We start from the raw sequence: 6,042 nt of genomic DNA on the forward strand, positions 1-6,042 counted from the left end.
TAATATCTGTATGCTAACCTTAGCTAGTACTCTGAGCACATACCCCAATATCTGACATTTAGTTAATGTTCAACAATGTCAACCAAATGAGTTTCAGAAGTTTTTGCTGGTGAAAGAGACTTCTTTGACTCATCCACTAGGTGGCGAACAGGGACCGTGCTTCACATCTTCCACCATGACAAACCCTCCTATTCACAGTGTAAATAAAGAGCTGCATTATTAATTTATACCATCCCATCCTCTCTACACCTAATATTTGTTTAACCAGCTGTTTCCTTTAATCCTCCTTAAACACTATTGATTAAAATCCCAAATATATTCAGGTCTCCACTGCTCCCTACTTGGCCCAATAACATTTGTTAGCTTTAAATGACAGGCTAAGTACATTTAAATGACATAGACTAAGTACTATGGTTACTAATAATGACTGCAGAATGTTGGAAAATTAATTAGAAGCAATAGAAGACTCTAATATGAAAATTATTCTCAAATTTGCCTTACATTTTGTTGGAATTTTAATTGGTGGGATACCATTTCTCTTAAAAAGATAGTCTAGAAAATAAAATGTACATGGGGCAAAAGGAAATGAAAACTAGTATTTTCTGAAGAAGGGAGTAATTTTCTGAATATGATTCTTGTTCATCTTTACAAAGATGAAGTGCAGTGCTACCTTCATGGGCTCAGAAATGGCTACTCTTCCACACCTCCAATGGTGAAAGGCATGACTGTTCAGTAGACAGCCTACTAATAAAGTATTTTTCTACTTAGCTCTGAATGTGTTTATCCTGGATGTGTTACTTGTTCCCAAAGAAGGAAAATGAAGTGAAACCACTAGGGATATAACACGTTGATTCTTCTCTGTGAAAGTTACTTCAGTACATTTAAATTATAATGTCAGTCATTCCTCTGAGAGACAGGGCCTTGTTGAAAATAAATGGTTCCCTTTATAAGAACATGATGTTTCCCCCTGTCTTGTATCTTTTTGAAAGCCAGGGCCTACTGGGAACTTCTGTTTATAATACTGGTCTCTTGGGTACATTCCTTCTGTGGACCAGGGGTCTCTTGAGGTTGTTGGTTTTCTGCTAATCATTTAATTAGCTCTAAGTGAAATTACTTCTTATCTAGTTTTTCTGAGCTATTTCTAATTTAATCGAGAGGTCATCAAAAAGATAACTGGTTTACCCAGCTGAAACACAATTTTAATAATAGATATCAAAGAGTGACTAAATAATAAAGCTTAAATGTCCAGTATTCCTTTGACAGACATTCCATATCATTGAATGAAAGGGAAATTTTCTTTCATTCATACACATAAATGAAACTGAAGTTTAAAAACGGATGTAAGGATTAAGAACTATCTCCTTAGAAGTTATCCAGAGAGAACTACAATGATATATTTTTGGTAGACAATATACCCATTTTGAGATTCCATTAAAATATCGAAGTCACTGAAATGTGTGTAAAATTACTGCTAATTTAGGACACTGAAATAACGAAATTGAAATGCTTACCAGAAACTACATTTGCAATGAATAGCCATTACATTTCCTTAGAAATTAATTTACAGACTTTATTTTTTAAGAACCTCTAGCGTCCAAAAGCCCAGCCAGTATATTTGATTTTATGACATCACACTGGAACATGTACAGGAACACTTTCCACCCTAAAAATTCCCAAATGTACTGGCCACTGTGTGTATTTTTCCAGTGATAAATGAAAATAAAATAACTTATTTTCAAAATAACAAATGATCTTATTTTTAACACAAGTCATATTCAATGGAAGAAAACAAATACAACTAATCCCCCAAACCTTCAGGTTTATCTTCAATGGTGAATAACCTCAATATAAATAATTTCTCTAAGTAAATTTAAAAATAATCTTAATAACTATGATTTTAAAATTTTTGGCATATAGAAATTACCTAGCAACATTGCTGTATGTATAAAATGCATCATGACTCTCTGGTCTTCATTTTATAATTAGCTGGAGAAGACTAGACCAAAGATGATAAAATTTTTAAAAATTATTAATCTAACAGGTATTATCTATGACTTAAATATCTTTCCAATTTTCATCAATCTATATAGTCCCTACAACAAAACTCATAAATCTGGGATGGGCATTCCCATGCCTCCACTCTTCTTTCAGCCTATACCATCCTTTTCTCATCTCAGGTGCTATAAAAATGCTTACTGAAATACAGATGGAAAAGTCACCACCTGGAAACCATGAGCCTACCAGCTTTATAGTAGCACTATCAAAAACTAGGAAAACTAGAGTTAATTTTCCCCACTTCCAGATTGATTCCTGTTTGTTACAACAGGATCTTATTTGATAATATGAAGCTTAAAAAAGTTGGGGTGTCATTACACTGAAATGAAAACTGAAGAAAATAATAAAATTCATTGGATATATGTATACATTACATATGCATTGCTCTAGGAAATCTTAAAGGCACCAAGGTATGCCCGAAAAAGGAAAAAAAAAAAAATATATATATATATGTAAACATATACATTGGAAGTTTTACCTTGTCCTGAAATCCAGAGGTTCAGATGCCCTCAAGTCCCACTTAAGTTGGAAGCTGGAGATCAAGTGAAGCTAGCGCTCTTTCTCCTCACCTTAAGTTTGTCTCTGGGCGAGTATGTATGTGTGTGGGTGGGTGCGCGCGCGCGCCCGCGTGTGTGTGCAGAATGTCTCTTTGTGGCGCTGGATGGCAGAGGTCCTGATCCTGGGAAGAAGGAGGCACTTTTTCTCACCAAGAGCAGAAGAAAAGCAAAGCGTCACCAGGAAAGTTCTCCTCCCAGATCCCCTAATTACAGCCTAACGTGCACTTCAGGCAAACTTCAGGGAGGAAGGGAGGGGCAATTCTGTGCCCAGACCTTGTAAAACAGCAGTCTCTTAGATGACTTTCCCCTCTGCTCAGATCCCAGACCATCCCTCTCTGGGGTTAAGGAAAAGCGGCGATCTCAACCACAGGACCCCACCCACACTAACACTTCATTCCTTGATCTGTCCAGAGGGGATGGAGGAAGGGTCTGTGGAATGGTCTGTGAGGCAGCTGGGTGAGACAGACCCCCCACACACTTATCGCCTTGTTTTTATAGTCCCTGCTTAAACAGAAGATCCAATGGTAGAAGAGGTTCTTCCTTAACAAATAGACAACTGTGATAACAGCACATAAAACTTCCTTAACTTCCTAAACTTTTGCCCAAATCGCCTGTAGCATATTTTTTGTTTGATGGGCTCAGTATCAATATTGGTTTCAAATTTCTGTTAACAAACAACTGCTATTGTATCCCTAAATGACAGTGCCCAAAGAACCTGGATTTATTTATAGAGTGAGGAATGCAAGGGGAGACGGGATGGGTGGAGTTGGGTTATGGATCCATACTCAGGATTAGAACCAGATGGGGACAGGGCGCGCAAGCTCGCGCGCTTACACACACACACACACACACACACACACACCCCTAAATAACCAGTAGGGAAGATGCCGGGACACGAAAAAAAACGCCTCCTGGACAAATAGACATTTATTTATAACTTGAGGGAGAGTATATAGGTCCATTGATTCCCGCCTTGAGTAACCAAGGGTTTTGGAGAGGAAATGGCTTCATATTTCAATAACAGAGCAACCTTTGATGGAGCCTAGGAAAGGGAAAAAAAGAAACACACCGCAGGAAGCAAAGGGCTGTTGAAGCAGCCGGGAGGAGGGAGCGGGTCTGGCCCGGGGATTGAGGACAAGCAAACAAGCCCGAGGGGCCCGAGCCAGGGAGAAGGCGAGACACAGGCGGCCAGCCTGAGAGTCTGGGGTGCAGCGCGCTGCGGGCGCAGGGCGCTGGGAAGCGTCCAGGGGTGCTTCGCCTCGCCCGGGGGTCTGCCCCGCAGGCGGGGGGAGGTGCGGATAGACTGCAGGCTCCTTCGCACCGCGGCGACTCAGACTGGGGCCAGAGTGGGGAAGAGGACCCATGGCACAAAGGGTCTTATGGGACAGGGGACTAGTGGGCAGAAAAGCTAGGAAGGCGGGGTTGGAGGGACCGCGGTCAGGGGACACTCGTGGGTAAATGAGCTCGTGGTGGGCAGGCGATCGAGATCTGAGCCGTCCCGGTGGCGGAGAGCGGCGCTATTGTCTTAGAGATAAAGCCTAAACAGCAGCGGTCACTGCTTCCTCCTGGCCTCTGGGGAGAGGCGGGAAAAGAAGAGGTAAAAAAGAAAAAGCTTCTTCCCGCCTTTCTCAGAAGTATCCGAGCGGTTCTTGGCTCCAGGTCATTGGATCCTTGAGAAATTAACACGTGCTTATTAGAATTTTTTTTTCTTTTCTTTTCCTTTTCTTATTTTGGATCAAAGACTAGCCACACACATCCCCCATTAGATGAAGATAGTTAAACTGGACCATAACTCTAGTCCTTCAATCAGGAAATTCAACACTTTTCTGAAAATTTCAAAACCTGGGCATAACTCCTTTCCTTTTCCTTTTTTTTTTCTTTTTTCCCCCCTTCCTTTTCCATCATAGAGGAAACAAGTTAAGGGTTTTGCAATTCTGTTAACATAGTGAATATTGAAGCCTCCACAGTAACTGACAATCAAAATCAGATACATCTGCACTTTTCAACTGTGAAGTGTTTTTATATTTTTTCTTGAAAATGTCTAGGATGGTGAACGTTTTAAAGAATATAAAGGAATTAGTTTTAAATATACTACAATTTTTATATTAAAGCACCACAAAAGTGGTGAGGCTGGTGGTGTATGGCTCAGAAATTACATAAAGACAGTTTAAACACTGATCTTCTTTCTCTAGCTAAAAACCTAACTTCTGGCAGTTGCTTGGGAAGTAAATGAGATCAGCTGTTTCATGGAGGGCATGCATTCCCTTATCTTGTGCTTGCTGTGTTCTCTTACAGCCTGAAGAGAATCCATTGCATTCTCCTTGAAATTCTTGATTAGCCATATAAGACAATGTTTGCCAAATTAGTCACACCATAGTATGTTACTAGAATTTTTTTTTTCCATTTCAGGTGTAACCCCAACAATTGAGTTAGGCTTCCAGAAATAATGAAAGCTTCTTACCTCTGCTACTCTTGACAAGTCATCCTGTCAATCCCTCCCCACCTCTACTTCCAACTTCCTCTTCTCAGTTGTGTAATTAACTAGTTTCTGCTGAAAGATCCCCAGTGCTTTAATCACAAATAGTTTTCTTGTCTATAGTGTGTGCTTTTCAGTGTTATTGAAGCTTGGTTTAATTGACATTATGTACTTTCCATTTACTTCTGGGTTCAGAAGATTTGCTAATTATTTAAAATTTACCTTAGAATTAAATATCTTTTAAAAAAGATTTTTGTGTTCACTTAATGTTCAGCCAAGTAACTTCTTAGAGATGTACTTTACTTTGATTAGGCATTAGAATTTTGCATCAGGGCACAGGTACTATAAGAACCTATAGTAAAACAATTAAAAACAAATAAGCAAAAAATGTGTATCTATTTTCATGATTTTTAATATTTTACAATGGTGTAAATTATAAAAAATTAAAGATCTAAGTGTCTTCTCAAGGAAAAAAAATATTGAAAAAAATATTTTGTATTTAAAGATTCCTGCTAATTACGAACATTAGTAATTTGTGTGGAAACTCACATCTTTCATTGTATATTTAATTTTGTTTTGTTTTGCTTGATGGTTTTGTTTTCAATTTTGTGAAGGCCAGGAGGCCACCTTTTTTTTTTAACTTCAAGAAAAAATAAAAATTCCTATATTACTTTTTACAATATTTATGCTTAGGATTCTTGTCAGATTCTACTTTAATTAACTGACTAGTGTTCTAGTGCAAGAAATACAAAACCCTAAAAATCAAAGTTGAAAATCAAAGCCAATTCTGTAAAAGTTAACCTATACACACAGTTCAAAGAGAGAACAATAATATTTATTTCTGATAAAATATATATTTATACTCAAATGGGGATTATCTAAATTTATCCCCTCTTCAATCTCTGAAACAGGCTGCTCTATTATCCACTGAATTCCAAAGAATTGCTTCCCTGT

At 38.3% G+C, this 6,042-nt stretch overlaps 1 protein-coding gene across 2 annotated transcripts in view; it reads right to left on the bottom strand.

Moving 5' to 3' along the window:
• The window catches only part of Hapln1 (hyaluronan and proteoglycan link protein 1), a 67,838-nt gene extending 65,024 nt beyond the window's left edge, over nt 1-2,814 (bottom strand). For both annotated transcript variants that reach the window (XM_058574476.1, XM_046429153.2), the window contains exon 1: nt 2,534-2,814. The gene's annotated coding sequence lies outside the window, so the exon portion shown is untranslated. The remainder of the gene's footprint in view (nt 1-2,533) is intronic.
• Nucleotides 2,815-6,042: the final 3,228 nt, after the last annotated feature.

Source organism: Marmota monax, unplaced genomic scaffold (genome assembly GCF_021218885.2).
Source record: "Marmota monax isolate L192 unplaced genomic scaffold, Marmota_monax_Labrador192_F-V1.1 WCK01_AAM20220418_F8-fsc00018, whole genome shotgun sequence".
Classification (NCBI taxonomy): Eukaryota; Metazoa; Chordata; class Mammalia; order Rodentia; family Sciuridae; genus Marmota; species Marmota monax.